The sequence below is a fragment of the Rousettus aegyptiacus genome, unplaced genomic scaffold (assembly GCF_014176215.1).
Source record: "Rousettus aegyptiacus isolate mRouAeg1 unplaced genomic scaffold, mRouAeg1.p scaffold_m13_p_14, whole genome shotgun sequence".
NCBI lineage: Eukaryota > Metazoa > Chordata > Mammalia > Chiroptera > Pteropodidae > Rousettus > Rousettus aegyptiacus.
In genome coordinates, this window is record NW_023416289.1 from 14,998,570 (window position 1) to 15,022,448 (window position 23,879).

General features: G+C 45.1%; 1 long non-coding RNA gene and 1 pseudogene across 4 annotated transcripts in view; one reads left to right on the forward strand and one right to left on the reverse strand.

Annotated features, from left to right (window-relative positions):
* The window catches only part of LOC107519736, a 399,180-nt gene that overhangs the window by 10,241 nt on the left and 365,060 nt on the right, over positions 1-23,879 (forward strand). The window lies entirely within an intron of this gene.
* Positions 1,652-1,770, reverse strand: LOC118611611 (annotated as a pseudogene).

A 23,879-nucleotide genomic window follows, 5' to 3' on the forward strand; every position in this document is an offset into this window, starting at 1 on the left:
TGTATTTACTATTAGGCATTTGTTAAAATGGTCCTCCTTGGGTTGTGCCTATATTTATCCAACACCTTCTGTCCATAGGCAAATCTCATGAAGCTTGACATTAGTAAAAATCACAAATACATTCTGAAAGTTTTGAGAAATAATGCTATTGTTATTTAACTGAAACCTTTTTCTCAGGGGGACCAAAGGAATATAACGTATGCATATTACACAGCGAAACTCTAAGAAGCCTTCTTAGACATCTCGTTTTCCAATGTTTCTCTTCATGGCTGTTGCCAAGGCACTCTGCCCCTATTTCCCCTCTCTCCATCAGCTCTCTCTTTCTCCTCCCCTCTCGGGCTATTTTCCTCTGTCTTTCTTCTCTTTCCTGGGCTCTTCTGATTTCTGTAGACCTTGATTTAGAGAAGGGATCATCAAACTTTTTCCGTAAAGAGCCAGATAGCAAATATTTTGGGCTTTGTGGGGTATACATGTTTTCTTACAAATACTTAGCCTCTCTCCTTGTAACTTGAAAGCATTCATAGACAATAAGAAGATGAATAGGCTTAGCTGTGTTCTAATACGATTTTATTTACAAAAATTAGGACGTGGACCAGATTTGGTCCACAAGCTATAATTTATGGAAGCTAGATTTCAAGCAATTGAAGACTTTTTTTCTTATCTTTACCAGTTGATATTTCTATTATCCCAGTTAGCAAAATTGAGGATTCTGCTGTGGATATATCTGTCTTCGGAGGACCAGAAAGACAGTGAGGTGATGTAAATAACCATTAACATTTTTCCCCATCTCATCTTAATTAAACAGATCAAAATGATTCTTTGCCCACAACTGCCTATAAGATACATGTATTGGGTTACCACTGAACCCTGGAGTTAGTGTGGCAGGTTTCCCAGGTTCCAAGGTGAGCTCTGTGTGAGGGAGGGGGAGGGGGAGGGGGAGAGGGAAAGGGAGAGGGAGAGGGAGAGGGAAGGAGCTGGGAGGCGGGAAGAGAGGGGAAGAGAGGGGAAGAGAGACATTTGGGATCAGAGTTCTCTTGGACAACAATGGGAAAAACTAAGGTTCTGCTTTTTGGCCTCTTTCACTTTCTCATTCGAGGATCTGGAAAGATCCCTCACGTCAAATTGTGTGATGGAGAAAGTGCTGGACTGGAGCCAGGAGATCCGATTGCTATTTTAGCTGTATTAGTATTTTTGTGTTTGGCCTTGACAAGTCCATTCATATCCTGGTTCAGGTCTGTCAGGCATTAGACTCTTTGGTTACCAAATATTTGAGTAATTGACTCTTATTCAGATGAAATTTTACCTGGAATTTTGATGTTTATGGGATGAAGTAGAGCTGGGAAGCCAGAGCCCTGCCTAAGCCCCTGTGCCCTGACTCTCATTCCCACATGCGGGGGACCCAGAAGCACCGCTGGAATCTAGCGGCTCTTGGCAGCTTAGGTTTACGATCACTAAGCCATGATTCCTTGGTCGTCTGTCCCATCTTCTGCCATCACTCAGGATTCCAGATAGCTCAAAATTTGCTTATGTTCCTTCAGAATGGCAGAGACTTTTCATAATTTATTTATTTTTTTAGGCGAGGCAACTTTTGGTCGACCTCACAGATTGCAAGGACTTTGTCAGCTTACAGTCTCTTATTTTTTAATTTTCATGCCAGCAACACCTGGTCTTCCTAGGTGGTCTCCCATTCAAGTACTAACCAGGCCCGACCCTTCTTAGCTTCCAAGATCAGATGGGATCGGGCTTGTTCAGGGTGGCATGGCTGTAGACTTAATAAATTTGTTCTTATATGCGCCCTAGGCTCTCTCTCTTGTCGGCTTTTCACTCTTTCCAATCTTCATGCCTATTTCCTCAGCTCCTCTCTTGTCCCCCCTGCTGGTTCTACAAATGTCCATTTCTAGGGTTCATCTAATGAGTTGATTTCTTATAGAAAACTTTGGGAAGATCCACTGATTTCAGAAGAATCTCAAGTCAAAGCTTTCCGATATCCTTGTTTAAGTGAACATTTCCTCTTTACACCTAAGAATTTAAGAGGTTCCACAATCTGACCAGTACAATTCGATGTGGTTCTATTGGGGCCCTCTCGGAAAGGAGCTTCATCCCCAGGCCTGGAACATGCCTGACATTTGTTGAATCACTAAACTCTCTCTTTGAGGAAAGGGCCACAATGTTACTGAGTTCATTTTCTTTAGGTTTCATTTCCTCTGTAGATACTCACCTCCCCCACCAAAGTCATCACAGGTAGGGATGTTTGGGTGGAGAAAACAGAGTTCTGTCCATCTGTATCAGTGGGCTCTTTTCCAGTCTGGGTAGGTGACAGGTTTCACAGTCCTAGCTATGTCCTGGGTCCCCCTGCCCTGCTGTCCATTCTTGGCCTCAGAGGGAACTGGGATGGAGCTGTGAATGAACCAAACCTGACACAAATGGAGATGAGGGATTCAAAGACAAAAGAAAACGATCTAGAAAGGAAACCAAAGGAAATTACAATTAGCCGCAGGTTGCTAAATCTCCATTAGCCTCCCACTGTGCTGTTGTTCTGTAGCCAACTTAGATTATCCGAAGACAATGTTTAAAAGCCATCTTAACTAAATTAGTAATCATGTAAAACCTTTGCTGAGAACATATGTATCTGCACTTTTCCCTGAGCAGTTTGTCAAGGTATCACATGAAAAATTGAGGTCACAAAAGATGGATAAAGAGGGAAGATATTTTGAGCAAGACATCCAACAGTTGATATTTGCTCTGTGTGACTGAATGATTTTTGATTGTTCCCTCTAACTAGGGTGACTGTTTTGGTTTGCCCAGGACAGTCCTGTTTATTTATCTGTGGTCATGGCATAATGATTAGTAACACTCCCCTTGACTCTTAAGTGTTCCAATCTGGACAGTAAACCATATGACTACTCTCTTTCTCTCTCTCTACGTGTGTGTGTGTGTGTGTGTGTAGAGACAATTCCAGTCTTTCAGAAGGTATAGGAGGTGATGGGTAGCCATATCCCTTTCATATCATTGTCTAAAACTTAGACCTCAAAATCTTGAACCGTAAAGCATCTCCTCAATGACAGATGTATTGATCACAATTCATACTTCTTGATAATATAATACAATATACTAGATTCTTAAGTTCCTTACTACAGTGTTAGGGATATTGTAGATCAAGAACTTTTTATTTTCAATAATTACACCCAGGTTGATATATTTCTTGACTTGGTGGTCCATTTGGTGCTTTTTGCCCCCTAGGGGGAGTGGTTGTGGGTTGGGTCTCAAATTCTGGTTCTGCCCCAACCCCACACCTCAGGGAAGCTGATGGGAGTTTTCCAAGTTGGTCAGGGGTTGTGTCTACTGACCTTCAAGATCACGCCCATGCTCAGAGTCCATGCTTGTAGAGAAACTGGCAGCTTCAATATATAATAAAAAGAGTGCCATGGCCATTTCAGTTATACTTCTTTCAGACTGAACCAAGTTTGACCCTGGCTTTGACCATTTGATGCTTATGTGGCCTAATTGAATGACTTAAACTTTCTGAGTTTATTTACTGTACAAGGAGCTAATAGTACCTGGTTCCTCCTCCTAGAGTGCTAAGGTGAGGCTCAGGTCAAGTCTTGTCTGGAAGAGGTATACTCTCCATGCAGGCGAAAGGCAATTTTGTGATTCTGCTTGTTTATTAGAGAGCAGTAATTAGCCAGTTCTTCTGGCAGCTTAACCATGGTTCAGTGTAGGCTCGTATTCTTCCATTTATCTCCCCTCCTGTTGGTCCGAGTACTTAGATTTCTTTTGGGGGGCACTGCTTTTTTTTTTTCCCTTTTGAGTTTGTTTCTTCATCTATAAAACAGGGACAGTTACAGCCTCTGTGACCCATACTTGGCCAATTGGACTTCTGTCCTAGATCTTTATGTCACCATCTATTTATACTAGAAAGGAAAAGCTCATTCTGCTCCAGAGTGATAGAAGTAGGACAATGTAGCCAGGTCCTATCTGACCTGAGATGTTCAAATTAATTAATTCATGCATCGAGCAAACGTTTATTGACATCTTTGTGTCCGAGAATGTATGCCAAGCCTTTCACATACTTTTCTCATTTATTCCTCAGTGTATATTATGTGTTAGGTCTTGCTGCTTGCTTTGCAAATGGAGAAATAGAGCTCATGGGATTTAAGTAACCTACTCAAGATTATATACTGAGCATGTTGGGAGGCCAAGATTTGAATTTGGATCCATCTGACTCCAAAGCCTATATTTGTGTTACGGCATTTGGCCTCTCTGCTATGCGGAGAATAGTTAGAAGCACATTTCATATAAGATGCTAGGGAATGATTGTCCATATGTTTTTTCATCCAACTGGCTGCAGCAATAATGAAAGACTTTATGAGCAGGGAGGAGATTGGTGCATGGGGGCGCATCTATCGATCTTAGCTGTTAGCATACCTTCCGTCCTTCTCTTCCTCTTCCTGATGAAGGTAATGATGGCAGCAGATTCCTCTTTGGGAGGCACGCCAGTTGGCCCATTCCATGTAATTCTTGCGAAGTTGTGAGTTACAGAATCAGCTCCTCTGGCCATGTAAGTCCAAACCTAGCCGATCATAATACTCTTCTCTTGGCCACAAAAGCTTGGTCCAAGGGGTGGGCACATGACCCAAACCAGCCAATTAGTTTCTTTCCTAGGTTTAATAGATACTGGAGAAGGAAGAGATCTTTTTTTTCTGCCTCTGGGTTGTTAAATAAAGATCCTGGATGCAGCATTCTCCCTTCTAGACTTATGGGAAACCAGAGAATGTGACTGACCTGCAGGGGGAAGCTGAGGGATGAGATAGCCTGGAAATATCACTCAACAAATCACCCTCCATTTATATATTTTTTTGCTTTTACATTTTTACCTGTCCTTAACCAGTATAATATGCTTCCTAGCATACGTTTTCAGAAGCCCAGGGTCTGGGAATTAATTTCCTTAACCTGTGGGTGACTGGTAGGGGATAAAGGAGGGGACAGAGGTTATAAAAGTAGGCCATGGTTATGGTCTTATGTTGGCATGTGTGTTTCCTAAGGATGTCATTTGTTCATTCATTTGTTCCCTTAGGTACTGAATCAGATAACCCCTCAGTACCTTCCATGGTCCAGGGACCATACAGGTGATAGAGGTCTGGTGGTGGCCAGCAGCCATGGTCCCTCCCCTTGTGGGACTCACAGTCCAGAGCCCCCTTTTCTTTGGAGCCTCCCTGACCCTCCTCTCAGCAGACATTGTTTTCCATTTAGAATGTACTACTTGGGGTGCTAAATTATTTAAAAAATCTTTTTACTAGAGCTTCCAATGGCTTAAAGCTACACTGACTTGTGCAGACCTCCCTTCCGCTGCTGCTCACTTCCCTAGGGAGGACTTCTCCAACTCACCAGCCTAGAGCAGATTCCCTGTAATGTGTCCTCATAACATCATGTGATCTTCACCAGGCAGATAACCCCTAAGTAAGTGCTTGGGTGACAATTTGCCTAATATCTGCCTTCCTCTGGGGAGCCATACTAGTCTTGTTCACCATAGGGTCCCCAGTAAATATCTGGAACATAGTAGGTTCACAAAATGTGTGTGGAATGACCGAAGGAATAAACATTCAATCTGTAGATTCTTGATCTTCTTTACAAGCTTTTGGCCCAAGATATTCATCTGCTTACATCAGGACTTCCTGGCAAAGAGAGAGATTGACTGTATAATCACTGTGATTCACATACATTTTATCTCAAGCCAGTGTTATTTTTACTCAACACAAAAATGCAAATAAAAAATATTTATGTGAACTTCAAGAAAGATATATGGGAAATGAAGAAGTCACTTAAAGCCATAATGAGGGAAGGCATTTGCCATCAGAAGTCAGTTTGATTGGCCGAGTTCTCCACAATGGGGAAGGTCAGGGCCTGGAATCCCAGGGGAGAGACTCCAGTCTCTGTGCCCTGTGACCCATGGCCCGGAAGCTCCCCCAGCACACGGCCGTCTTCAAGTTCCACCCTTAAAAGTTACTGATATTTTGAAATTTTGGATTCCAGTTAAATTTCAGAACTTCCTCTGATGGTGTTACATTCTAAACTCTGGGGAGACCCTGCGATCTCAGAGTAACTGGGGGACCTGGGAACGGATGGGAGTGAGTTCTAAAAGCGGGTTCCCTGAATGGGGTAAGAAGGCAGCACTAGGGAGAGAAAGTGGGGGAGGGGGAGAGGGAGAGCACGCAGAGTTGGGTTCCAAACATAAGCAGTGGCTGCGTTTAGAGTCCTTTCCCATTAACAAGGACCCCGCAGCTGGGAGATGGGAGAGTTACTTAATTACGCTTACGAAGTGCCTGTTACATTCTAGGCATTGTTCTGGGCACAGGAGTTATAGTGTAGAAACAACACCTAGTCCCTCTTTTCATGACCTCATGAAACTCCCTGCTCAATCTGGGGTTTGGATGACAAATGGACAGAGATGAGTTTAGTGAAGGTCGCGGGTTTCTTTTTTTTTTTTTTTTCCCCTCCTTTACATCGAATAGCCAGGAAAGAGCTCTTTGAAGAGGTGCAGCTCAGGCTGAGAGCCAAAAGATCAGCTGTGCGGAGAAGGGAAGAGCAGCTCTGACAGAAGGGCCCGAGAGTGCAGGGTTCCTGGGGCAAAAGTGAGCTTTGTGGGCTCAAGGAGCGGGAAGGCAGTAGTATGGGGTGGAGCAGAGCGCGAACGTTTTGTTGGCACCCGGCAGCCCTGGGTGAGGAGGCATGGTGGAAGGTTGGACAGACGGGTTGCTGAGGGGTTTTGAACAGAGAAGTGATATGGCCTGGTTTCAGTTTTACCGAAGTCACCCTGGCTGCTTGGCGGGGGAGGAGTATGACGGGGAGAAGGGTGGTCGTCGGGGGATTGGCAAGAGGCTGCCAAGGAAGAGAAGACAATGCATTGGAGAAGGGCGAAGGCAGTCGAGAGGAAAAGAAGGGACCAATTTGGGAACTTCTGGGTTTTACTTCTCTTCCTATTATTGGCTGGTCCTGGGGTCTCGTCCTCCGTTTCCCCATTGGAGAGTTACTCCTGAATGACCTCGTAGCTCTGGTGTTCGGAGGGTCTGTTGCGCTTTTCCAAGGTCTTTGTCTCTTAGCTCATTTTCTCAATGCAGAGGATCCCTCCCTGGAAAGAATCGCAATTTGTGGCTTAAAGATAAATTTTCCAACTTTGTAAAGTTCTGTTCATATTTTAAGCACTTGACTGTCTTGTGTCCCTGCTTCATGGTGGGAGGTGGCGGGTGAAGGTGTTACATTATTAATAAAATATGAATACATTAAAACATTTATTTCAGTGTAACTTACGTGGGGAACACGATCTTTAATGGAGCTTTTTGGCAAGCAGTTGGAAATGCGTGTTGGCCCCAAACCTTTGAAAGTCCTTGATTAGGCGAGGATCTCTGTTTCCAATAAAGCCCTTGACCCTTTGTGGTTTCAGTTCTGTTTACTCTCTGCAGGCATTTCTGGTTCAAAGAGAGAATCTTTAAAAAGCTGGATCGGGAAAGTCTATAAAATCTTAACGCATCTTTGACATCAAATAGCTCTTTCAAAGCAGTGATTTGATGGAGTAAATAGGAATGCAGCAGCACAAACCATATGGAACACATTTTCCATAACTGCTCTGCACTTGAATAACAAAGGAGAAAAGTTCTTGGCACAGGGAGTTTGGGATTTTAATGACCCTTAAATATTTGGCGTAGATGCCAGATGTGTTTTACCAGGCTGAAAACCCCAAGGATATCTGCCCTGCCTGTCTTTTTGGCAGAACATAAGCTAACACGATGTCGCTGTTCCTGAAAAGATGTTTGTGCCTCGACTCAGAAAGCTTAATTCACTAGATTTCCTTAATTATCTTCCCCTTCCCCCAAACCGGCAGAACTTCCCTCCGGCCTCTGAGCCTCATTTCTGCTTTGCTACACTAAGCCGTTTATGATGATGCCACAGAAACTACCTTTATTATTTACAATGAGGATCAAAGGGTGGAAATGTTGGTCCAAGTGAGTGTCGTTGATGGAACTGGGGTGGGGCGGGGGTCCTGGTCTTCTAGCATGGAGGGCTCTTCCCTAATTGGCTGTGTGAGCTGCACAAGTCACATGATTTATTAAGCTAAACTGGGACAGCCCCGCATTCTTCAAGCTGCTATTGTCAACTTCTGGTTCTGATTACGAATGAACCTACCCACACTGAAAATACAGTCCCACATTTGCTGTCTCTCAAAGCCATCCTGAAAGTCCATGCCTGGTTTCTTTCGGCACTGGCCCATTCCTGGAAACATCTGGATGTACGCAGTGATCCTCATCTTAAGACAACCTCAAAAATAGTTCATCCAGCTTTTGTGCACTGATAGATGTGTCATGGATCCCTAATAACCTTCCCCAGCGGGAGACATACAATTGCAATTTCAGATGGGAGGGGTCTTCGAAGCGATGGAGCTACGCATCCCCAGTTCTCAGATGAGGACCCTGAGGCCCACAGAGTGCAAGCGGCTTACCCCAGGCCACGTGGCTTTTTCAGTGTCAGAACCAAGATCAGGATCTCCCTAATTGTTCAGTAGTTTGGACTGCAAGTGACTCGTTCACAAAAATAAAATGCATCTGCACAGGATGAGAAGATTCGCAACGTAGATGTTCAGGAGCTTGCGCTCCAGGAGGGGATGGGCAAATGGAAAGGGAGCAAACTGTGCATCAGGCTCTGAGTTCTGCACTTCCCCTTCTGGTGTTGGCTTAGTCTTTCCTTAAAAAAAATACAGAACGTTTTAAAGAAGCAGGAGAGGGTTTAGAGAAGTTAAATGACTTTGCAGTGTCACACAGCCAGGCGCAGGCAAGGCTGCAGCAGGTGGCTGCAAAGGCTTTGCCCTTCTTGGGAAGGACAGTCGGCCCTGTGCTTAGCCACGCTGGGTCAGGACGCCTTGAACCGGGGCTCTGTCTCGCCATGGAATCTGGCGGTTGGGTCACTGCCCTTCTCACTTCTTGTCACCCGGAAGGACACTCTGCACTTTGCTCTCAGCCTGGCAGGAGCCCCAAGAGCGAATCTGCTTTTTCATTCTGAACATTAGATGGGTGTGGATGAAAGCCCACGTCCTCCACGGAATAGGAGACGGTTTAGAGCCCAGACTGAACGCACAGCAGATAATGGAGTATCCTCTCCCCTTCTTCAAATTAAGTGCCAAGACTGTGATAAACTTCAAAGTTTGTAAGAGGCTAGATCTTAATCGTCCCCACCACAAAAAGGAAATGATAATCATATAACATGATAGAGAGATTAGCTAACTCTACTGCGGTGATCATATTGCAACATATGTGTCTCAGATCAACACGTTGTGTGTCTTACACTTATACCATGTTTATATGTCAATTATATTTTTAAATTAAGTGCTTATTGGCTTTCAAAAATGACTGAAAACCAAAACCTCAAACAGTGAATTTAAGTCGCACTGCCTTATGGTGCACAGAGTCAGGGTTGGGGCTGGTAATGGTCACCTAAGGGGACAGTTACTCAGCTCCCTTGCTGATTTCCCGTTGTTCCCTCCAAGCTGTCCTCCGCTTGGCTCCTCTTCGCTCCCCTTGTCCCTATTCTGGCCGGCTCCCATGGGAATCTCCTCCTGGCTGCTTGCCACCCCCCTGTCCATCTCGTCGGTCATACCTCTGGGATGGACAGTGCAGAGCATGGCATTCCATTGACGAGCAGACGTCATCAAGGGGAAAAGATATCCAATCCGAGGGATGCGGAGAAAAGACTTAGAAGTAGGGAGTCAGATGAGGTAGAAGAAGAAAGGGTCAGGAGGGTCCAGGACCGGTCTCTAGCCAACCCCAAGGTAGGGGGAAGCGGAGGGTTTTCCACCCCTGCACCGTGTCCTTACCTCTGGGAGATGGGGCAGCATCCCTGTTTCTAGGGAACCAGGAGATGGCTCGGCCCTGGTTTTGGGTCATGCAGATTCCTGAACATAGTTTCCAGGTTTTGTTATTCAGAGCAGAGGCCAAGAGTCCTAGGACTCTCCAGCAGCCCCAACCTAGAGTGAGGAGCAGCTCTGGGATGCTGAGCAGAGCAAAGGATGATCAGGACTCGAGGGACAACTGGGTTGAAAGTGGGCGGCTTTGCCTTGTTTCTGGCATTTCAGTTAAATGTAGGGATTATACACCCCAAATCTTCATAGAAAGCAGCTTTATTGAGCCTCATTACCAGATTCTTTACACTCCATCTAAGTGAGATTCATGTTTAGGTGAAGAGAGGAACATTCAAAAATGACAGTGGCGAGATGGGGAGTGGCACTTGTAGGTTCCTGAGGAGATGCTGAAGCCAGACAGGTTTCATATGTCCCAAGCGCTCTCCGGGCAGATCACAGGAACAGGCTTCAACGTGATTTAGGTTGAACCAGGCCAAGCGTTTGTACCTCCGAGGGCCCAGGACTTCATCTCTAATTTTCCTGAAATTCTCCCCTCCAGTTTTCATAGGACCCTCACCTTATGATTTCGCCACATTCAGGACTAGTCATAGCACTGAACGTGGCTGTGTATAGATACGCACCTGTGTGTGTGCGTGTGTGTATGTAGGTAGGTGTGTTTATGTGTAGGTAGGTGGGAGTGTACTTGTAAAACTTAAATATAGTTTCCATTTTTATAGGTTAAAATGTCAAATAGTTCTAGATGAAAAACAGCAGACCCCTAACCAGTTCCCTCTCACCTGCTTCCTGTTCCCCAGAGGGCAAGGACTCTGAGCTGGTTCTTTTTATATTCACGTCTACGTTTCTGCAGATCCACACACGTGCTGTTATTTTTAATTTTTTTTTTTTTTTATTAGACATTTTCTGTTGCGTTTCTGCTGTGGATGATGAGGGTTTTGCCCTCTTCTGCCATCTCCTGCCCTCAGACACCCGCCCTCTCCCCCATTCTCCTGATGTATTCATCACCCCCTTTGGTTAGGTGAACAGTCAGCATTGTTATGACCATGTCAGTATTATTCACAGTTGAGACAGGCATTGTCCCATGATTATATTTTCTTTCTTCTGTGACTGTGACTGTTTGCCCAAAGCTAAACTAACTGCATCGTTCCTTTGTGGGGTTTCTGTGCATGCCAGTCTCACCAGGCCCGGCAGTGAGGTCGAATCCAGCAGACAGCGTCAGCTCCTGGAGCTGCTACCCTGAGGCTCAGTCTGCAGGAGCTGCTCTCCGGCCTTGCCGTGCCCCTCTCTTGCCGGGCCTTCCTGTCCACCAGCCTGGGAGATCCCCCATCTCCTGGGCTTCGTCTTCGGTTCTCGGATTCCACCCTCTTCCTCTCAAAGTGCATGGATGATAGATTCTGAATGACTGTGCAAGTCTTAGGAAGATCGTTTTTCCTACTTGAACACTGGATGGATAATAATTAGCTGGGTACAGGACGCTAGGCTGCAAATATATATACAATAGTTCCCCTTTATCCGAAGTTTCATTTTCCATGGTCAGCCACAGTCTGAAAATAGTAAATGGAAAATTCCAGAAATGAACAATTCATACATTTTAAATCGTGGTGTGATGAAATCTCGTGCCTTCCCACGCCATTCTGCCCAGGATGTGAATTGTCCCTTTGTGTAGCGTATCCACACTGGTTACACTCCCTGCCCATGAGTCACTTAGCAGCCAGCTCAGTAAAGCGATTGACTTGGTGAGGTAGCGCAGTGCTTGCGTTCAGGTCACCCTTATTTTACTTAATAATAGCCCCGAAGCACGAGCGTAGTGATGCTGGCAATTCAGATATGCCAGAGAGAAGCCGTGCAGTGCTTCCTTTAAGCTAAAAGCTGTCTATAGGTGGGGGAAAAACAGCGTACGTGGGGTTCTGTACTGTCTTTGTTTTCAGGCGCCACTGGGGGTCTTGGAATGTATTTCCCTCAGATGGGGGGCGGGTGATACTGTGTATTTTCTGCTCACAAGTTCGAATAACGGTTTAGGTTCCGACATTGCTGTTGACGACACTTTCGTCTGAGACCTGTTTTTTCCTTCTAGAAGCTTTCAGTATTTTCCCTTTCTCTCCCTGGAGGTGTGATATTTCACAGCGATCTGCCTTCGTAGTGATCTTTGGCTGTCACCAGAGCTGAGCTCTCAGTGGACCCTTTTAATCTGGAAGTGCGTGTACTTTGGGACATTCTTTTATCTCTTCCATAATTTTCTCTGTTTTTCTGTTTTTACTTTTTAGACCTTATGATGTTCAAATATTGTTTTCCTGCATCAATTCTCTATTATTATTATTATTTTTTTTACTTTTCCGCCTCCATGTTCCATTCTGTTGTTTTATTTATTTACATTGTTTTTTAAAAGCAAAGTACAATTTCTGTTCTTTGGATAGATATAATATTTTCTTACCTCTCTAAGGATATTAAAATTCATGATAGTTTTTTTCTTCTCGTGTCTGTGTTTTAGTTCCTTTATTACATTTGTTGACTTTGTCGTTAGACACTTTTCTCAAATGCTTGGTGGTGCTTGACACGTGTTTGAGAGAAATGTTAAGTTGCTGACCAGGAATGTTGCTGCGGTGGGCCAGAGCTCGTCGGCTGGGGCTCCGTTGTCTAGACACATCTGTGGCCTGGCATTGTCTTTGTTTCTCTCCTCCCACCCCACCCCCTGAGCTCAAATGTCAGTATCTTAGGTCTCTTCCCTTGGCCTGGTCAGTTAGCTCAAGGACTGATTTTTTTCCTCCTTGGGGAGTCAGGCTGGGTTATGTGTGGTCCTAGAGTTTTCTAACTTTTGCTTATTCCTCCTGTTTACAGTCGGGTGCCTCTCCCTAGCCATAAGCCGTCCCTGTGCTTGTGAGTCCTGAGCCGGTCTGGCTCACTGTCCCCAGAGAGCAGTAATGCCAGAGTCTTCTGCCAGACGGTGGGAAGGGCAGCCACCCAGCTGCGTGGGGAGTGGGGAGCTGGGGCCATAGCAATGCCTAGAACGCATTTTCAGCTAATCATCCTGTTTTCAGTCTCATCTGCACACTCCAGCTTCAGGGCCCCCTGGTGACTCCTGTGTAGTCTTGTGACTAACCTGCGTTCTGTGGTCGCATCTTATGTATCTCCTGTGCCTCCTCAAACACTCGTGGGCTCACCTGTCTTTTGGACCTTTGGTCCCTTACGGGGCCTCTGTTATAGTGGCCGTGACCTACCCCATTGGTCCTGGGCAACTTGGCTGCCAGAGGTTGACCAGCTGCATGTCCTACCTTCTCCTTCTACTTTTTCACTTTAATGGGGTTCTGGTATCCCCAAAAGGGGATCCAGCCAGGGGAAAGAAATAGGATTTGCACAAAAAATTTCACCAGCTTCCTCCTGACTTCCCCTGGTTGTCTGAGTACACAATAAATGAATCCACTGCAGAACAGCAGGTAGACAAGAACTTGAGGACAGTTGCTGATGTACACACCCTTGTCCGTGGTACCCTCCCAAGCCCCCTAGCAGGCATCCTTTCTCTCACTTTTATGAAGTCTTCCTGTCATCATTCTTTCATTTGACATCAGTGTAGACATTGGCGACTTAAGGGTAATTTATTTCTTTTTATTTTGCAAGAAATCATAAAAATAATTGGGTTGAGCCAGAGAGAAGATACTCTGGGCATCATTTTTGTTTTTGAGATTCAAAAACCACCTGCTACAGACATGCATCTGGGGGCTGGGAGCACATTTAGTTTCTCTGAACTCCATTTTTGTTGCATCATGATATCAAGATCAATGGACAGCACCTTTGTAAGTGGAGGTGGCTGCCATTTCTCCATGTGGGCTTCTTCTCTCCCAGTAGGTGTGATGAAGGACAGACTTTATTTTGCTAATCTCATGGCCCCACTGCCTAGCAAAGTGCTTGGGGTGGATTAGATATCAAAAATATTTATGCAGTTGGATGACTGAAATCTCTCAGACATTCTCCCAGGGATTTGTGTCTTTGGAGAGCCCTGGCTTAGAGGCAGGCAGGATTGGAGGGTCTGTGAAAACAGACATGTCCCAGAAATCCGAAATAGGTCCTTCAGCTGTGAACGAGACATGGCTGCCAGTAGCAGAGATTTGGTTGCTTATTTCTTAAAGGTGCTGCAGTGATTTAGGGACGAATGGAAACTTAGCCTCAGATACTCCTCCTAGCCCAGGAAAAATTCTCCTCCTTAACCTCGCATCTTTGGGAATGTCTCTTTGCCTCGGCATCACACTTGGTGTGATGGCTGTCAGTCCTGGAACAGTATCTTTATCTTTCCCAAAGCTCAGACTGTCTCTTCCATGCAGAAAACAGACCCATGTCTGTCCTAAATGGGTTAGCATGTCATTTAAACTAGTCCATTTCTTAGCTTGAAAAACAAATATGCTAAATATGTAAGATGTGAGATGTAATAAAAAAATAAACTTCTCTAAACCCCAAACTCGATTTAAAAAAATAAGACCAGTATTATAAGAGCTGAAGCTCTCCCTCCCTTCCACATATGTAATCACTTTTCTGGATTTTTTTATGTATCATTCACCCACCTTTCTTTAGAATGTTACAATATATGTACATACCCCTAATGACGTATTGCTGTGATTTCTTTGATTTAACATAAAAATTGTATCATGCTGTAAGTATTCCTATGCAGCTTTTTTCCCTTACTCTTGGTTTGTGAAGTTGATTCATGCTGATCTGTGCATTTGACCTTTATTAATTTTAACTGTCATATACCATCCCATGATGTGACCATGCCACACTTATTTCTTCATTTTTTTTATCTGAATATTTTGTGGTCTTTTCTAGAAAAAAATGTGCTATACACATTCTTGTAAGTAGATCTGGGTGCACATATGGTATGTACCTAAGAATAGAATTACCGGGCCATATGTAAAACTCAAACTCAACTCTCCTAGCTCATGCCAAATTGCTGGAGTTAATTTACACTCTCTGGTAGTGTATGAGATGCTTCATTACTCTACATCTTCACCAGCACTGTGTATTGTCAGTTTCTTTAATTGGGCATGAAAATGTATTTTATCATGTTTCAATTAAAATTTTCTTGTTTATATGACATATATTTTCAAAAGTTTATTAGCTATTCTATTTCCCTCTGTTGAGAATACCTATTCAAGCCTTTTTCATAGTTTGTAATTGGATTGTGTGACTATTTCTCATTTATTTTACGAGTTAAATATATATTCTAGATTCTAATCATTTGGTCTTGTTTATACGTGGCTAACATCATTCCCAGTTTGAGCCATCTTCTCACGTTTTTTTTTGGTGTCTTTCGATGAACAGAAGTTTTTAATTTTAGTGTAGTTTAAATTATCAGCCTTCTTTTCTCAGAGGGTTTAATGTCCATGTGGATAACCAATGCAGTTGTTCATCATTATCAAATATTGATTAGTCCTATCATCCCCCTTTTACCTGAAAAATTAGCTCTGTCAAAAAGAAGTATATGTAATGCTGTATCATGAATAAACTTTATGCTATGTGAAATAAGCCAGTCATACATGCATGCATGTACATTAAAGATACATCAAGGCTTCTTAAATTTGCATTGACATGGTCTTTATTTAACTTCATCAGTCCTCTACAAGATTTTCCCTCCATGGCATTAATACCATTTTTAGTTCTTACCAACAGTGCATGAAAGTACTTTTTTCCCCATGTATTTGTGGAAAACTTTTGGATGATAATTAATATCTCAGTGTAGTCTTAATTTACATTATATATATATGTGTGTGTGTGCATGTGTATATCAGTGTTTTTAATTTTTAACTTAATTTTATTTACGGTGACATTGGTTAACGAAATGCAGTAACTTTCAGCTGTGCACTTTAACGGTGAGGCACATGCATATCTTATACTGTGTGTTCACCTCCCGTAGTTAGATTTCTTCTGTCCCTGCCCCCCTACATTTGACCCCCTTTACTGTGTCTGCCTCCGCCGTCCCCACAACCGCCCACCCTCTCGTAACCACTAGTCTATAGTCCATGTCCATGAGTCTCTCTCTGTTTGTCCTGTTCATTTGTTGCTTTCAGTTTTATATCCCACATATAAGTGATATTATGTGATTTTCAACTTTTTCTGTCTGGCTTATTTCGCTTAGCATGATTATCTCGAGGTCCATCCATGCCGTCAGTGTTTTTCTGTAAATCTAATCTCTTTCACAAAGGTCTTAAGCATCTTTTTGGTTAGACTCTTTGGCCCTTTATGCATTTTGTTCCTATTATAAATAGTCTCTTTTAAAATTACATTTATATGTGCTTGATATTAAAATGAATACAGTTGAGTTGTATACATTGCTTTCATATGCAGTGATTTTGCTAGCTTTTTTATTCTAATAGTTGTAGATTCTTTTAGGGTTTCCATGAAGACCACTGTCTCGGAAGGCTTATGGTTTTGTTGTACCAATGTAGTCCTTCTGTGTGTGATCTATTTTTCGAGCCTTGCTGCTGAATGCCTCCAGGATGACACCAGAATCTGAGGTTATCCGTGCTGAGCACTGTCAGCTGTCTCCCATCTGGCCAGGGAGCAAAGTTTATAGGAAAAGCTTTACCCTTTTCTACTCGCTCATACCCCATCTCTCTGTTCGAATTTTGACTCCAGTTCGAGGAGGACCTCAGCCAAAGTTTTGCCAGTTAACTTGAGCAGTGAAGTCTCCCAGGATTTTGTTTAATCAGCTTGGATGGGCAGAGGGAAATGTGGCCACTTAGACCTCATGTCATTAGGAGCAGATGCCTGGGCTGGGACCCTAGGCCACCAGGAAAGCCCTGAACTAGGGATTCTTGAAGCATAGCTGGGACAAGTGGGTGGCGTGAGCCTGAGGAGCAGGGAGTCTTATGTCCCGGAGGTCCTAAGAGTCAGATGTAAGAAGCCATTCCACTGTCATCAAGACATAGGAGGCAGTAGACCATAAGGCTAAATCTTAGTATTGGGAGACCAGTAGGACCTAGACCATGGTGTGGGGGCATGAACAAGCACCTGGATCCAGGCAGTGGCGCCTGGATGTTATTTCATCAGCCTTACGTCATACGTGTATCGGTGGGTAAGTGAGGTTAGACTCTAGTTTAGTGCTGTGAGGGCTGGATGTGATTATACATGCAGAGCCTTTAGCTCTTGTCCAGACCCGCGATAGGAGCTCAGCACACAGCAGTGCTTGCCGCCGCAGCACCTCTGTGGGCATTCAGTGTTGCACCTGCCAAGAACTGCTTTGTATTGCACTCCTGTTACAGGCAAGGACATGAGCTAGGAGCTTTGCTCTCTGTGAGCTGTGGGCTCTCCTGCCAGCTCGGTCATCCCCCTGTGTGCCAGGACCCTGAGGTGCTCAGAGCAAGCCCATCATAGCAGCTGTTCTGGAAAACAGTCCTTTGGAGCTTCCTCTTGTTTTTCTGGCCTGTGGAGTTTGAGTTTTGCACCCTGCTTTTGATACTTACCTTTCCGATATGCTCCAGAGTGATCGTCCAGTTTCTGAGCAGAGCTCAGGCTGCAAGCTCCATCAATAGATTAGCCTCTGGCCATCACAGGAGTTGGGGGATCTGTGTTGCCAGGCTTGTTTCAGTCACAGGCTTGTTTGGTATAGAGTAGCTTTTATGCCAGTTACCCAGAGAATAAATGAACAGTGCTCATTCCTAGGACCCACTCCGTCTGGGCCATGCAGAATCGTGGCAGTTCTAGATTGTAACCTGCCATTTGCTGTCTGACCTTAGGCAAGTCTCTTCCTGTCTTTGGCCCTCAGCTTTCCCAATTCAGTTGTCTGGGATTCTCTGACCAGAGACAAGATGTCCCCTCCCTGGTTCTCATCACTGGGCATGCTTCTGACCGCAGGCAATATCTTTCTGCTGTAAAATTCAGCCAAGAAGGGGTTGGAAAATTCACTGCTCTCATACCTTGCACTATATTCATGACCAATCTCCTTTCACACATTTTACCCTTCCTTTTATGATAGCTATTAAAGACTGTTAGGAGCTCTCTCAGTTCCTTGAGGAATATTTATGCATTTTATAGGACTCTTATGAAGGAGTGAAGCCCTTATTAGGAGCAAGCAGAGAGATTCTGCATTAAAGGGGCATTAGGAGGCCTCACCCAGTGGATAATGATGCCTGTGCTCCTTGTTCAACTCACTAGTTTATGCACCTGTTTGAACTGTTTTCTTTGGGAGGAATTAAGGGATCTTTGAGAATTTCATACAGCACAGAGACTGCTCTCATTGAGACCTTGCTGCTGTTTGCAGTATCGTCTGTGCAGGATGGAAATGTGGGAAGAAAGGGGGCCTGTACTTCCTGTTCTGATTTTGCAACTTGTATTTTGCAATGCTGTACTTCACTTACCCATTAAAGAATTGGCACCTGGCCAGCAGCCTAGATTTACTCCTGCTGATGGCTTTAGTCCCTACCCCATAATTCACTGCTCTGCCTTCCTAGCACATCTTATATTTCATAGGACCTGAGGTAAACACCAGCTCTGTATTTTTAAAATAAACTTAATTTTTTTTAGAGCAGTTTTAGGTTCATAGTAAAATAGAGCAGAAAGAAGAGAGAATCCTCAATACCCCTGCCCCTACATGTGCATAGCCACCCCCTATAATCAACCCATCTACCAGCGTGGCATATTTGTTATAATTGATGAACCTACGTCAAGACACGTCACTATCCCCAAAAGGATATAGTTCACATGTGGTTCACTCTTGGTGTTGTGTGTTGTACTATGGATTTTGACAAAAGTATAACAACATGTATCTATCACTGTAGTATCATACGGAAGAATTTCATTGCCCTAAAAATCCTCTGCGCTCTGCCTGTTCCTTCATCGCCCCCACCACCCCCTTGCAAACACTGATTTTTTTCCTGTCTCCATAGTTTTATCTTTTCCAGGCTGTCATATATTTGGAATCAGACAGTAGGTAGCCTTTTCTTATTGCCTTCTTTCACTTGGCAATGTTGTGTTTAAGGTTCCTCGATGTCTTCCCGTGGCTTGATAGCTCATTTCTTTTTAGCACTGAATAATATTCCATTGCTTGGATATACCTAAGTTTATTTACTCATTCACCAGCCGAAAAACACCTTGTTTGTTTCAGAGTTTTGGCAGTCATGAACAAAGCTGCTGTAAACATCCACTACAGCTTCTTGTGCGGAAAAGTTTTCATCTTCATTGGATAAATACCAAGTAGCATGATTGCTGGATTGTCCGATAAGAGTGTGCTTAGTTTTGTAAAAAACTGCCAAACTGTCTTTCAGAGTGGCCCACCCTTGTTTTGTCGTGTCTGGTGTCCTCTTGGGAAGTGGGTCACGCGGGCCAGGAGCCGGCAGGATTTTGAGGAGCTCCCTTTCTCTTTCTCTCTCATCACCTACACCTTCCAAGTTCTGTGACTCCCCCTCCCAAGTATACCTCCACAAGGCCTCATCTTCAGAGGGGCTAATGCAAAGGTCTTTTCCACTGTCTGTCTTCAGGCTTCCTGCAGCAATCCCAGGGATGAGCAGGACATGTGGTCATTGGTGTTACCATGGTGATCAGAGGCAGGAGGAGAGGCATACCATGAAATCTCCAGTCTAGTCCTTGCTTCTCGAAGTGTGATCCCTGACCGCCCGCACTGGAGACTGGGGCTGGTGATACAGGCACATTGCCAGCTCCTCCACAGCTCTAATGGACCAGAGGCTTAGGAGATGGCCCCAGGACTCTACACGAGTAACTCCACACCTACATTTCCCCAAAGTTGATTCTGACACTGCGTTTTGAGAACCCCTGGCCCATGCACTGGGTCCACTGCTCACCAATACCCCGGGGCATGGAAAAGGAAATGTCTCAGAGCCCTAGAACTCCCCTCCTGCCTGAGGGGGGCTGCTTGGATTGGGCTCTTCTGCTCTGCTCCCCAGTAAACTCCCCCCGCCCCTTCTCCCCCATCCTCCTTTCCTCCAGCCTGGCCTGCTGCCGTCCTGTCTCTGTGCCATTTTCTGTGTCTCATTGTAATTGATTCCGAAGTGTTAAGGCATTTAGTGAGTATGAATTTGTGTTTCGCTGAAATCAATCTCTTTCTGCAAGCTTGCTTCCCCCTTCTTTTAAGTCAGCTAAATCTTGCCTCCCCCAAATTAAATGGCTCTGGGCGGAACCAGCGTGGAGTTGATTACCTAGCACCGTAGCAGCTCTGGCGCCACTGATCTGGCTTGACCTAATTTAACCCAGAAATCCTGTCCTCATTGTGCAAGCAGGTATGCATCAGCCTGTCATCCAGGGGGCAGCAGTGAGGAGACGGACGCTTGCGGGTGATAGAGCATTTGCCCAAATAGGTGTGGGGATGTACCGGGGTAGTGGACGTTAACTGGCCTCTGGAGTCTGGGGTAACCCCAAAGATGATACGCAAATGCTTTCCTTTCTCAATTACTGTTTAAAGCTCATTGTCCTCACTGTGGGCCTGGAAACCTAGTATCTCCGCAATGTGAGAAGCCGGGAGGTATTTTGGAAACAGACAGGTGTCTCTATGTGACCATGAGATAACTGAACCTGTTTCTGCCTCTGCAGAATGGTCACTATCATGTTAGGCGCTTGCCCAGTGATAGATTTGTTATTATTATAGAGGCTCCAATAAACAGGTGTTAACCTGCCCATTTTGCAGTTGCAGAAGCTGACACTTGGTGTGCTTAGGTGGCTTACCTGAGGTTGCCTACACAGTAAATAGCAGAACAGGTTTTGAACCCGGTGCTGCGTGATGAAGTCCCAGGATCCCTCCGCCCCCACAGCAGACCTCCACGTGCGGCGCCGCTGTTGGAGCCCTGGAGGCAGGGTCCTGTGGGCTCGGGTCGCCACTCCCTGACTCCCTCCCCACCTTTTTTTTTTAGGGATGGTCATGGCTTACTCTTCAGCTCTTGCCCACTCTTGCAGTTTGCATCCTTGTGTCCTTGGGTCTGAGAAAGTGGGAGGTGTTCAGACAATGAGGGAGGCCCTGCCACGCCCACGTCAGTGCCTGCAGGGTGCTGTGCAGAGAGCCGAGGCTGAGCTGGGTATGTTAGCGAGAACATGACACAGATGAAAGGGCGGGATCAGCCTGCGTGCCATGTAACACCGTCTTAGGTGGTGACTGACCCCCGGGGCTGGGTTTCATTCCTGAATGCAGCTCCTTTGCCTTCCTTCACCTAGGTTCCCGTAGCTGTCAAATGGGAGGGAATCATACTACTCCAAACCCGCCCTGCTTCCATGGGGTTGTCATGAAGAATGGATAGGTCGATGGATATGAGTGTACTTAGCATTTTCCTTGGGACACAGTAGGTGCTCAGAAATTTTTTTATTTGTATCTGTGGAGACAAATACTGTAATCAAAATCTTTTTAAAGACTGTTAAAATATTTGTGAGAGCTATGTATCGGTCGATGAGTGCAGAAAGGGCAGATTTTAGCTGGTTTGACTGCCAAGGGCATGCCTGCAGCCCTGCAACCCGAGGGATAAGACATGATTCCAAATCCTAAGGATACCTGTCTTTGCTAAACACACACACACACACACGCACGCACGCACGGTGATTAGGGGATGTGCTGATTATAGACATGAAAAAGTTTAGCCTTTGTTGGTTGGATCAGCAATTCTTCCTCCTGGTTTTACATCACCCCAGGGTGTCTCCAATTATCTCAAGAAGGGTCAGGAACCACTCAAGATGTTATTAATTTTAATCCATTCTAATTAAATATATAAATGGGCCATGTACCACTTTGTGGAAGGAGAAAAGGAGAAAATAATATCTTAAAATCAAATATATATTTCTGGAGTCCTGCTAGTCAACTTCTCAAGGGCTGAGAATTATGGGTTACTTTTTCTTTCTCTTCTTCCTCTGTCTCTCATTATGTGCCCCACTTGGTGCTTCGATTGATGATAGGCAAAGATTGATTCTATCTAGAGCAACTAGTGTGATGGGAAAAGTGAGGCCGGGTGGGGGTTGTGGATTCTTGTCCTGACTTTGCCTTTCAAAGCTGTGTGATTCGGGCGAATGTGCTTTGAATGAATCTCTGACGAGGCTCATCACCCTGCCCTTTCTGCGTCACTTGTCAAAGTGAGCTTCAAGCCAACAGTGAAGGGGCCAGTGCGTAGCAATCACGACTTTCACTACATTTATTGAGCGCCATCTTGTGCCAGACCCTGGGCCACATGTGGGAGAACAACCATGTGCAGAGGATGGCAGACAGCACCCCGCAGTGGTGCCGCCCTAGCAGAAAGGGTTAAATCGGGATGTGAGTGATGCGAGCAAAACGGGGAGAGCTGCTGCCGTGGCCTTTGCACCAGAGGCTGCTTCCAGGGACAGCCAGGGAGTGGTCCCTGTCCACGATGAGGACCTGGTCCCCAGGCTTCATTTTTCCCTGTAGGTGTTCTGTAGGAGGTTTTGTGCGCAGCCTGTCTTTTCTCTCAGGTCTCTATAGGGTGGGCTAGAGAGGCAGAGGAGGGACCCCAGCTTAGCATGGATTTATGGAATACGGGAGGGAGGAAGATGGATAGAGCCTGCCAGTTGGCTTGGTTTTAAATAAGGAGAAAGATGTGCTGGGACTGGGAGGCGATCAGTCACATGGCAAGGGCCAGGTCGCTGTGGAGAGGGTTTGTCCTTCACGCTGAGAAGTTGCCACGTGAACCCAGAACACCATGTCTCTTGCGGCCTCCCTGCAGGGTGCCTGGCCGTCCTCCCCCACTGAGGCCTGCAGAGGAGCACTGGGATCTGTGGGAATTCAGGAGACGTTAAAGACACTGAATAAGCAGAGCCTGGAGCCCGCGGGAAGTGGAGTCCAGCTGCTGCCGAGTGGTGGCTGAGCAGGTGGCCCAGATGGAGGGCCCAGAAGCAGGCCGGCCGCACCTGCCTTCGCTCTTAACCCCTCTGTGTTTCCGGCACCTTTCACGTGCCACCCCCACCTCTTTTCTGAATTTCTCTCTTTCCTTGTGTTCTCTCTGCATCTGGCTGATGCTGGCTCACCCGTTAGCACTCATCTTAGACTTCCTTTCCTTCTGGAAGCTCCTCCCCCCTCCTTGGGTAAGGGTGGGTGCTGTCCCAGTGGGTATTCACAGCCCCACACTCCACATCTTTCATGTCATGATCCTCAACCCTCTGAATCATAATGGCCTGTTTTCAAACTGGCTGCATTAGTCTGTGTGCTGCGTGTCTTCTGGTTCTGAGCACAGGACTTGGCACCTAGTAGGTGCTTAGTAAATGTTTCCAGAATGGACGCTATATTGAGGTATTCATGCAGAGCCCAGACCCCTTGGGGGTTAGGGAGATCAGTGTCCTGTTAGTAGGAAGTAGAAGTTACCACTTGCTGTCAGGGCTCTGGGATTGGGCGTGACTGCCCTGGGTCATAGATGGCCGTGAAGATTCTTGATTGACCTTTCTACTCCTTCTTGCCTAGGCTGCTCACTCCTGAGGCTGAAGCTGCAGCTACATTCCTAATTCTTTAAATGTCTTGGGTGATTTTTCAAACGTTTTACCTCCAACGTGCTTTGCATACTGCCACACGTTTTAAATCCCACACATAATTTAAGGAGCATTTAATCAATAGAGTCTTGATTCATTTTTCCCTTAAATCATCAGTATTATTGTTGTGAAGAGCCCATTTGAAGTTCAGGAAGGCTCTTAAGCATTTTTAATAACCATTTTCTTCCCTTGAGTCCTATTTTTTAAAAAGTATCTTTTTGAAAGATACTTTTTCCAATGGTTGAACAAGCTCAAAATGCTAGATTCCCAATTGCTTAAATTGTGTCCAATATGCAATTCTGTAAGGAAAATAGACTTTTCCAGACTACTTTCATACATATACATATATTTCACTAAAGCAGTTTTTGCTGGTGCTGGTTTGAGAGTTATCTGAGAAGGACTGTTAGCTTCCAGTTGTGACTTGAGACTGGCTAGGGCAAGCGAGTCAGCCTTGCTCCAGGAACAGCTCACTTCTCACATTTGGATGTTTTACCTTTTTAAGCGCCAATATATATATGGCAGGAAATTATCT